Genomic DNA, 10,616 nt, shown 5'->3' with positions numbered 1-10,616 from the left:
CGTGAAAATAATAGGTTTGCCCGTAATTTCCTCCCCGTAAAATAAAAGGGGAGTGACCGTAAATTGACTATGTGCCCGTGAAAATTATATTCCTCTTTCTACGGCCACTGCCCGTACATTGACTATATGCCCGTAAAAGCTAGAATTTGTTTTCTACGCCCATTTACCGTAAATTGATATTGCTCCCGTAAAAGCTAAAATTTATTTTCTAGGCCTATTGCCCGTAAATTGATATTGCTCCCGTAAAAGCTAGAATTTATTCTCTACGCCTATTGCCCGTAAATTGATATTACTTCCGTAAAAGCTATAATTCATTTTCTAGGATCACTGCCCGTAAATTGGCGTTATGCTCATAAAACTTTTCTATGGTCACTGCCTCCTGTAAATTAACATGATGTTCATAAAAAAATGTCATTCTTTATCGTCATTGCCCATAAATTATTAGGTGCTTTAAAACTTAGTTTATTGTCATATAAGAACCAAGTTATGAATAAAAGTTTTAAGAACACAATAAAATGCAAGTCATTTTTACAATTCAATAAACACGTAAAATAGGCTAACACTGTTAGTAATGCAGTTTGAGGACCCCAGTTGCCAGAATTATAAATATTCTATTAAATGATCTCTAAAAATGAGAATGCATGTTTAAGAGAGAGAAGTATAAAAAGAAATATAGAAAAAATCCCGTGAAATAAGGGAAACTTAACTGAAAAAAAAAACAAATTCAGTAAAGCTTTTTTACTGTATGGATTATAGTAAAATACAACACTTAACATTTTATGTAAAATGCTTACATACATAATAATTTGTTTCATCGCTAAAACACATGTTACCAACATTGGCAACTAGTGTTTTTTTAATGGTTCGTCCATTGCCTTTACTTGTTTGCTGACCTCGTTCATTCAAAGAACATAGAACATTCAAAAAAGTTATATAAATTATTAAAAAACATATTTATACTTCATATTTAAAAAAGTTATAAATTAATTAAATTATACATAAATTAAAAACTTGTGCAGTCGACTTCTAAAATAGACTGCATTTTTTACTAGCTAGCATAAACTTATGGATAAATTAATTTTTAAACACCATAAGTATCCATTAAAGGTAAGCATCTCGAAAACAATTTTATCGAGAGAAAGAATTTTAGCTCAAAAATTATTACCAAAAAAATATGTGAGCATGTCTACATAAGAAATAAGAAGAGACAATATCCAGAAGTGTCAATAATGAAAACAAAGAAGTTAAAACATCAAAAAGGTTTATTTTACACTAATTACAAGTTAAATAACAACATAATTACAAATAAACTTTTTCAGAAGAGAAATTATGGTCAAATTTTTCAAAACTTGGTTGAATCACTTTTTCCAAATCTTTATTCCTTTTGGATCCTTTAGTTCAGTAACTTATCCAAAATATTGCCCTAAAAAGAAATCACCATAAGGAAAATTAAGAATGATTTGTTTTTCACACATTTAAAGCAGAGCAGCATTCTCACTAAATAGTGAAAATCAAAATAAAGCATTTTAAAGCACCCTATTTTTTTTTCACCCCTTTCCCTGGTTTCATAAGGTTTTCCTCCCTAATATGATGTTCAAAGGATTTTTACATAATTTCCAGGAATCCTAGGAAAAAGCACATGCATACATAGAAATAAAAGCTATAATAAAATTAAACAAAAAATTAAGGCTAGATCAAAAGACATCGTAACTGCTAAAATGTATAAATCTTAAGTTTAATGCATAAAAGCTGGTAAACACGTAAATATCGAAAAATGTGTTTCATCAAATCAAACGAGTGACAAAGAAAAGCATTTTTCCAACATCAATTCAAAATATGTGGTCTGTTTTGAAAAGAAAACAAAATGAGGTTATGAATATTTAGTGAACATCAATTTCAAAAAAAGAAAGAAACAATGAATCATATTCAATTGAAAACATAAACAATAATGATGATCATTAAGAGATATAATTAAACATAAAGCACTTTGGAGTCTTGCAAAGATCTTGGGGGAAACCTGCAACTGTAGTACAAGTATAAGGGGAAATTTCAGGGAAAAAACATTTTGGAATTTTTAGTGCCAATATGGGCTATTTCCTGACGGGCATCTACAGTATGATAAAAACAGATATTGAAAACACCTTTTTTCAGAGCATAAGCATCCAAGCTTTTTGACCCCATACATAAGCATGGTAGCAGATTTTCTAGTAGAGGGGCTAAGGGGGGCCACAAAAGATAAATAAAAATAAACTATTTTATTTCATAAATTTTCATTTGCCCATACATAAATAAAACTTTTAAACAAATTTTATAAATAAAAACATAATATTTGAATAAAACTACTTTTGTTCGCTATAGGAATAATATTGGAGTCTGAGTCCAGTGCTAAAGGATGCATTTGTACAGGTTTAGTATTTGTATTTTTTTTTCCAAGTTCAAAAAGAAAAGTAAAGACAGAAAACATGTTGCATTGTGGGAAGGAAAAAGACAAACTACGGGAATCTTCAGCTCCTTACCCCAAAATAAGAGACTTCCCAGTAAAAGTACTGGTCAAAAATTTTTAAAGTACAAAGAAGCTATCTATGATTAATTTTTAACGCGAGAAAGAACTGTGATGGAAAAATTTAAGTTTTTTAAATCAATTTCAATTTTCCCCCCACAAATTCTGAAAAAATAGTTTTAAATTTTAAACTTTAAATCTTTTTGGATTTTCTTTTTAATTGAAAACTTATTTCATGCTTAATATCCATATAAATATTCCAATAACAGAAAAATTTTCCCTTGTGTATGTCAGTTGTTCGTTAAAAAAAGATCTATATTCAGTACTTGACCCAGTAGCATGAACTTGGGTTGAGTACTCAGTAGTCATCCTAAGTACTATTCAACCACACTAAATTACTGCACTCAATAGTAGGACAATGTTTTCAACCACACATGCACACTGGGTTTTAACATGCATACCCACCAACTTTGAAAAAGCTCTTCGTTTAAATTAGGGATACATTGAATATGCAGTTGATTTTTGGTATACTGCTGGCTATTTGGCACACAAAACCGAATACTTGGTTTGGCTGAATACCTTAATATTTAGTCAGCAATTGAATAGTAAATAACATAAATAGTTGACAATTAGTAGGCAAACAATTTTTTATACCATGAATGTGTATATAGAATGAATGTGTATATAGTACTCTAGTACAAACTTCCAACCTGTTATTTACTAATATTATCACATTTGGGTAATTCTTCAGAAAACATAACTTTTGAATGCAAATATTTTTCAATTTCGAAACCTTTTTTCCTTTTTTTTTCGTTCTTCCATGAAAGTGTTACCTAAGAAGTAACCATAAACAATGGCCAGCTCAGTTCCAATTATTTTACGTATAAATAAAAAATAAAATAATCCCTTGTTCATAGAAATTAAAATAAAAATAACTTTTAGTATTTAAAAATTGAGGCCAATTTAATATCAAAGTGGTAGTTTTGTTAATTGTGCAATCAATCAGCTATTTTAATGATTAGTGGGAATATAATTAAGTTCTCTTCATTAAAGTATGGTTTAATTAGTAGTTTCAAATACATGTAAAATAGTATTTAGTAAATTTTTGTGCGACATGACTTCTTGTCCTACTAAAATGAACTAAACCACTATTAAAAAGTTAAATATACTTAAACAATTATCATTTGAGGCACTTGTGAAAGGAATAATTAATAAATTAGTATATACTTTTAATTAATCAAGTTATTAAGCAACATAAACAGCCACACAAGGTGTGTGACATGCCATGGAAGTGAAATTCACACGTTGTGAACCAAAAATATACTAAAATAAAACTTGTTATTCAAAAATTGCTGGCAGGTTTAAATCAATATACTTTTGATGAAATTAAAAATCATTGTTAAATGAATTGTTCCCAAAATTTTTTACTGTAAAAGGCATACTGTTTGAAGATTGAAACATTTAAGGTGATTTTAGTGCAAGAGAAAACATTCAGATGTTACATTTAAGTTTCGCAACTTTTCACTTTCTTTTATATCTTACGCCACATAAACATTTTTTTTTACCACTTATAAGTCATAAGTATGAAACTAAACTCAGTGGCGCAAAATTGGAGGCAATCCCACCGTGCCCATATCAATCTTCATGACAGAGGGCTGTGGGGTGCAAAGGCAGGTGTTCTAGTAAGGTGGTCAGCCAAACGTGGAACCTCCAGTGTTTAGTTTCCAAGCATGCTTGGTACTCATTTTATTGACCCACTTATGGGATGAAAGGTGAAGTCAACTGTGCCCAACGGGGAATTAAACTCAAATCTGCAATGAGGAGGCACAAAGTGCCACTGGACTTCTTAGGTATGAAACACTAAGCAGAAAAAATCAATTTGTGAAACGTTTCTCGTCTCACAAATGTTTAAAAAAGGCAATTTATAACGTGCAAAGAAAACACTCAGAAATTAAATTTTGCAGTATTTTGATTTCGGAAGTTTTACAATTCAAAATATTATGTAATGCTTCAAACAAAATAATTAATCTACAGAAAATAGATAAGCATCTTCAATTCTGAATTGCCATAAAATAAAATACAAAACTTATAAATCATTTTTTAGCCAAATATTCAGTCTTCAGTCAAATATTTGACTAGAATTCTAATAAAATATTCGCTCAAAAACATATAATTGAGCTATCAAATCATCCAAAAGAAATCAATAACCAAACTCTCGACAACAAACATTCTTTTATAACACTATATAATTAAAACACTAAAGAAACAATCATTTAAAAAACACAAAGGTATCTATTCCACAATAATGGAGGCTCATCCCCTAAAAGACGGTGCCTCAAAGAAGGACATTCCTAAAAAAGACACCCTTACAGTAAATTTTATTAGCAGTCTACTTTTGGTTCTTTTCAATAGTAAATGAGTGTTACTGATATGATTAATATAATTCTTAGATTGCAAACATCGCAATTGGAAAACAAAATATCAAACATATCATACTATTTTGAACATGCTTAAAATGAATTTCTGCTAAGATAAACTACATTTGTGATCCCTGTCCTTTTGATTGTTAATGATTGATATTTGGATAAGATAAACTAAGGTGAAGGCTAATAGATTATAAAGGTCCCTTGGAGTCAGTTTTAATAAGGTTTGACTGTATTTTCAAAATAAATATGGAAATCTCTGCATCTTACATGCAACGATGGATACAAGGTGAGGGTCATAATTCTTTGCCGACATTATTATCCAATCACTTTGTGCTCAAATATACTTAATGAATAACCTGCAAACAATTGGAGTATTTTTTTTTTAATTTCACTTAATATTTTTTAAAGTAAAAATCTGGAATACAACTTCCTTTCATTGCTTTTAAAATTAATTAGTATTGTTTATGTCCCACAAGGTGCTTTATTTCTGGATAAGTTATTGCTTTAATTGACACCCAAGTATTTTCAGAATTTTTTATGCACCTTAAAAATATTCTTCAGCATGACCAGCCCTAAAATAGCAGTATCTAACCCCCTGATATCAATCTTTTCATCATTTATAAGTTGTACCACAAAAGATGGCTAATGCACTTCTTTTGTCGTAAGTAGGATCAGGCCCGGCATTTTAACTACTGTGAATGCGTTAGGCATTAGGATCGGCAATGCGGTTAAAACCAAGGATTCTGGGAGGAATTGAGCCCCTAAAACCTCCTAACTGGCAGCGCCCGTGCATACCCTAGTCATGCTCATCTTTTTTTCTTGGAAGAAAGGGAGGGGGGAAATCCCCCCCCCCTCCAGTGACGAGCATGGATGGGTATGCAGTGGGACAGCCAGGGTTGAGATTTTAACTGTTGAAAGCTGCCCAAGTATCCTTGGTTGTAGCACATGTTGCCAATCCGAAATACAGTAGTTTATATACGTATAAGGCAAGGGAGCCCATATAGGGGTGAAGGGGGGCTAGAGCCCCCCTTGAAATTAGAATTTCCTTGCTTTTAGTACTTTTTTCCTTGCAAAAATGTAAAAACATTTCTTCTCCAGCCATTAACGAATAAGTTATTAAAAATGTCAAATTTTAATGACTCTAATCCGTCCTGAAATCAGTTTCCATGGGGAAAACATATAGCTAAACCACAGGGAAAATATTTGAGCACCCCCCCCCCCTGCAACTTTGCATATGGACGCCCTGCCTATACAATACAATACAAATAGGACGTGTTCTCATACCTATACAATACAAATAGACTACCTAAGATTACAAAATGAAAAGTTCTGTTTTCGTGTCCAGTTCATCGGACATCACTCTGTGGCACAATTATACTGAACATTTTATATTCTTTTAAATTTATTATAAAATTTTATTATTTCATATCGATAACATTTAAATACAACAGCGACCAGAAATAAAAGCACTGAATACAAGTAACAAGTAGAAAAATTAAAATCGTTAGTTTAAGAGCAAAGAAACTGATCGTCGCTCAATAGAGTTTAGAAAAACATTTCTTAAAATAAAATATTAATACATACCTCTAAATAAATTCCGATGAAACACTTCTTGATCCAGAAGTTATTTTTCATCCAATTGTGCAAACTGGATCAAACTTTAAAGCAAGGATTGTCTGTGTGAAAGAAAATTCAACTAAGTATATGGAACAAAATAAAAAATGGTAGGTATGATTATGCATCATTTATATAAAAAAAATCCAGATTAAATAAAAAATTATTAAATAAAAACAAAAAACCCGACTGCGCAAAAACCAAAAAAACTAAAAAGAAAAATGTATAAGCCCAGTAGTTTAGAATGTATTAAGTACTACTAAATAACTACACCGTTGAAATAGTTTTATAACCGTACACACATAAGACAAAGCATAAATTCAAAAGCAGAATAGAAGGATCAACAGTAAGGGCCCATTCCTTTCTGATTCAAGAACCCCGTAAAGTTTGAATGAACGACATTTTCGAAAACGTTTTCGATTTCGGGTAGTTTTTCGAAATTGAAGATCGAAAAATTCAAAAATTTTGGCCATCTTTGATGACATTGGAGAGAGGGGGTTGAGGACTCTCCCCTGAAAAAATTTTGGAACTAAAGTCGTAAAAATACAGTTGGCGATTTTTTGTGATGAGTTTGGGGGGGAGGGGGGGGAGGTTTGGAGACCTTTTCCGGAAATTTTTCGAATTTACAAATTTAAATTTGCAAAGGTAAATTTAGGTTTGTGAATTCGGGGGGGGGGGGGGGGGGGGGGATCACCCCAATTGCTCCCTCTGTGGATCCACCACTGCCCCTCCCCCACTTCAAGGACCTGCAACCATGACTCCTATAAACCTACCATTATGATTAAAACACATTCCAGTCAAAAACATTCATACCAGAACCAAATCATTCAAAAGAATAACATGAAACGCGCCTTTGACAACAAACATTCGATTATAACACTATTTGAAGGAAACACTTCAAAAAACAGCAGTACAACCAGGGGGAGCGTTCATGGATCTAGACCCAAATTGAAATGACCAAGAAAATTCAAAAATGAAAATATTTGTGTTTCGCATATAATTTCATTAGTCGTATATAAGAAAACTTGAAGTAAGCATGATTTAAACGTTTTTGAAAGTACTGCATGAAACAAGCCTATTAAATGAAAAAAGTATAATAGGTATTCGTTATTATGTATTGAACTCAGCAGTGACTAATTTTAAAAATGTATAAATGATAAAAACGTATACAAGAGAAACTTATAAACTGTGCTTCACTGTATAATACACAGAGTGGTCCGAAAGCGGGAGTAACCCTTTTTTAATTTTACTATGGTTGAATGTTTGCTGTAAAGTTCAGGCTCCGATCTGAGTACCTACAGTTCGGGGGGGGGGGGGGGACACATCCTTAAGGAGATCCACGGCCCAAGAAATTGAGGGAAAAAAAGAAAAAAAAAACTAGTACTGAGACTTATTTACGTAAACAATATACACTGCTGGTCTAGGAGAGGACCCACTGAGTTTTTGCAAGGGGGCAAAAATTTATCGAGCTGGGCTTAACAGTTACTTTGAAGTCTTAAGAACTTCAGTTGAACAAGATCCATGTTGCAACACAGCTGAATTCTGCACCATATTCCACTTAATTTGGGCGTTTAGAACATTGCGTTTAAAATTCTGCTCCGAACCCAGCAAAACATCTGCAATAACATGGAGCAGAATTCCACTGTGTTACGACATAGATGGTGCTCTGCCGATTTTTACTACTTTCAAGACTGTAAAGTGACTGCGTAACGAACATAACACTGAATATACGATGGGGGAGGGGGGGTCACCCCGTTTGAACCACTCTGTATTCTGTATATTAGACCCTTAAAGAAATGAAATCCTGGCTATACAACCCCCAATAAAAAGTTATTTGATTTTATAAGTCACATGAACGACTCTCTAAAAAAGGCATACCCACAGTAAATTTCAATAGCACAATCTCACCACTTTAATCACCTCCCTCCCCCCTCCCCCCCCCCCAAAAAAATCCGATACACACATATGCAAACACAGCCTAAATTTCCTACTAGAAAGACATGGCTTCTCGTCCGCTCAGATTGAGCAAATTGAAAACTGCTTCAATTTCATATAGAGAGCTGCGATTCAGACAATACAGCAGTTAATGATGTGAACATTCTTCTTACAGTAATTATTATACAAAATATTATATTTTAAGTTATGAATAGTTGTAAGTTATAGTAAAACATAGTATTATTATAGAAATTTACATTTAATTTATAAGTTTAGGCACATTGAACCAGAAACAATTCAGTAATTAATTAAGTGTTGAAAGTTGATATGAAATACATGTTACATCACATTATTTTTGGTTTATAATAATTGTATGAATAACTGTTTAAAGATTTAGCTATAAAAAAAAAATGTATGAAACATGTTTTAAACATTTATAGCTGTGAAACTAATGAAAACAATGATGTCATTATTTATATTTTGTACTAAAAACGAATCTGTCGTTAATAGGTAGCCTAAAGCAATTTATTTTCAACTACGTACCTATGTTTTATTTCATTGGTTTAAATGTAACATTTGAGTTCATTAAAAGCAATCTAAAAAATGTAACCAATTCCTATTAGTCATTGATCATGGTTATTTAAAACCAGAAATATAAAGCATGCAGAGAATTAGTAAATAATTCATTTTGTCCTCATGCACAACATCTTTAATTAATTACATTAATTTAGAAAAATACTGCAGAAATTTTTGAATGAAACTATGGAAATTAAAACACATGGAGCATAATATGATATTCATTTGTGCGTTTATATTGCATCACGTTTGCATGCAGTACGTCTTGAAGTACGTCTTGATACAATCAATATCAATTCTAAATTTCAACGTTACAGCGAAGCTTCGGTACTCGCCATCAATCAATGCTCACAAATTATTGTTATCAAAATAGCTAATAAAAAAAGAACAGTGGATTAAAATTACACTTAAACAATAGTATAGAAAAAAAAACACTTACTTAATATTTTGAATCCAGACATTGGAATCACATGGCGACGGCGACGAAGCACGAAGACAACATCTTTCTTTCGATGCCTAGGCGCAATACTTAGATGAGAGCCTGTATGTCAGAGTCCCTACTCTCCAATACGTATATTTGGTCCAGATATTGTGGGACTTATATCATACATTACATATTTAAAAGGTTAAGTTGTAGGAAGGGACTCTAGTTGGAAGACAACATTCGTTCAACACAGGCCATCCATCTTGATTTTTCTCCTTCCCGCTTCTTTGCGTAGAAACACGTGACAACGACACGTGATCTTTATCAGCTAGCATATTACGGGGAATGACCGTATTCTGCACAGATTAAGGGACTGGACGACTGCCCCGTAATTTTACGTTCAACGCAACTTAAATTTACTGTAGTTTTTTTACAATTACGGTCACTGCCCTGTTTTCTCGAAGAAGGGCACTTACCGTATAATTTTATGGCCAATGCGCCTAAATTTACGGAAATTTTTTAGAGTGTATACTAATATTATAAAGAGAGAGGACGAATTTTTGTGTGTTTATATGTTCGAGGTAATCTCCGGAATTATTGCAACTATTTGAAAAATTCTTTCACTGTATGAAAGGTGCCTTCTTACTGAGTAACATCGGCTATGATTCGAAAAAAATCCGATAATTAGTTCTTTTTATATTCCAATTTAGGCCTAAATTTTACGTAAATTCCCTATTATTAGCTATTAAAGGCGTGAAAAATTAATTGCACATATTAATATTTTATATCGTTGAAAAGGGTAGAATTTTACGTGTTCTAAGCAATTTGTTTTAATGCTCTAACTTCATTACGACGGGAGCAATTTGCATTTTTATGTCGAATTTTTAGGCTTAGCTGAAATTTTGGCAATACTATCTTCATTAAATCTATGAATAAAAAATGAAGGATTTGTCCAACAGTTTTCGACAAAAGCGACATTTTTTACTTCAGAAATATTTCGACCTATGGTCGAAAAAATAACCTTCTATCTCTAAAGGAAAAAAGTTACAAGCCGTTAAAAATAAAGTTCGAAAATTACTGATGTTTTGCTTCGCATTGCCATGGTTACGACTTTTAGCTTCGCTTCATTTTAATTTCTAAA

General features: G+C 32.2%; 1 long non-coding RNA gene across 1 annotated transcript; it reads right to left on the bottom strand.

Moving 5' to 3' along the window:
• Positions 1–1,323: 1,323 nt before the first annotated feature.
• Positions 1,324–9,562, bottom strand: LOC129219341 (uncharacterized). Its single transcript, XR_008580401.1, has 3 exons — positions 9,491–9,562; positions 6,511–6,602; positions 1,324–1,423 (listed from the first exon to the last, which is right to left on the bottom strand). It is a non-coding gene; the product is annotated as an uncharacterized LOC129219341 (long non-coding RNA).
• Between the last annotated feature and the right edge of the window lie 1,054 nt (positions 9,563–10,616).

The sequence above is a fragment of the Uloborus diversus genome, chromosome 3, assembly GCF_026930045.1.
Source record: "Uloborus diversus isolate 005 chromosome 3, Udiv.v.3.1, whole genome shotgun sequence".
Classification (NCBI taxonomy): Eukaryota; Metazoa; Arthropoda; class Arachnida; order Araneae; family Uloboridae; genus Uloborus; species Uloborus diversus.
Note: the sequence above shows the minus strand (reverse complement) of the source record. Positions and strands in the feature narration are given on the sequence as shown.